Raw genomic sequence first — 1129 nt, 5'->3', positions numbered from 1 at the left:
ATGTGTCTTAGTCACTCTTTTATTGCTGTGAAGAGACACCATGACCACAGCAAATTTTATAAAAAGAGACTCTAATAAAAGAAAACTTGTATAAAAAACTAATTGAGGTCTTGCTTACAATTCTAGAGGGTAGTCCATTATCACCATAGGAGGAAGGAGGATGACAAGAATGATGCTGATCTGAAGGCAGAAAGTACCTGCTAAAGGACCTGATGTCAAGGCACATCCCAGCAATATACCTCTTCCAATCAGAACACACCTCTCAATGTTTTCAAACAGTCTATAGACTAATGAACCTATATGCAAATATATAGCCCTATGGGGAGTCATTCTCATTTGAACTTCTAAAAAATGTCAATCTATTTTAAAAGACTTTAACAGAAAATTATTCTGAATGTTTGAAAACTTCAAAAATTTGTGGCTTGTTGAAAATTACCCCCTTAGTTAACACTCTACCGGCCAGTAATTTTGGGGTACAATCAGTAAAATCTTACAATATGTTGAGCTTTATAAAACTACATATATGTTGACAAGATGATGCAGTTCATAATGGTACCAACTGACAATCCTGAATACCTGGGTTTAATTCCCTGGCTCAGGGATAAGAACCCACATGGGAGAAGGAAAGAATGACCAAGAAAGTTATCCTATAATCTCTATGAGTCCCATGAGGTGTGTTTCCACCAACCAACATATACAAAGCATGTTGTGAATTCTAGGACAAGTATGGCTGTGTTTTTAATGCTGTGGAGCTTTATCTTGTTCATCTTTGAAGGAAACGAATTCCTTGTGATTTTTTTCTTTTCTTTCTTTTTTTTTTTAATTGGATATTTTGTTTATTTATGCTTCAATGTTATCCCCTTTCCCAATTTCTCCTCTGCAAACCCCCTATCTCATCCCACCTTACCCTGCTTCTATGAGGGTGCTCCCCTACCCATCTACCCACTCCTACCTCACCGCCCTGGCATTCTCCTACACTGAGGTATTGAGCCTTCACAGGACCAAGGGCCTCTTTTATTGATGTCATATGTCCATCCTCTGCTTCATATGCAACTGGAGCCATGGGTCCCTCCATGTGCACTCTGTGGTTGGTGGTTTAGTACCTGAGAGCTTTTGGGGTGGGGGGTCT

This window comes from Mastomys coucha, unplaced genomic scaffold (genome assembly GCF_008632895.1).
Source record: "Mastomys coucha isolate ucsf_1 unplaced genomic scaffold, UCSF_Mcou_1 pScaffold16, whole genome shotgun sequence".
Taxonomy (NCBI): domain Eukaryota; kingdom Metazoa; phylum Chordata; class Mammalia; order Rodentia; family Muridae; genus Mastomys; species Mastomys coucha.
The sequence above is the reverse complement of the archived record's forward strand: the minus strand, read 5'-3'. Positions refer to the sequence as shown.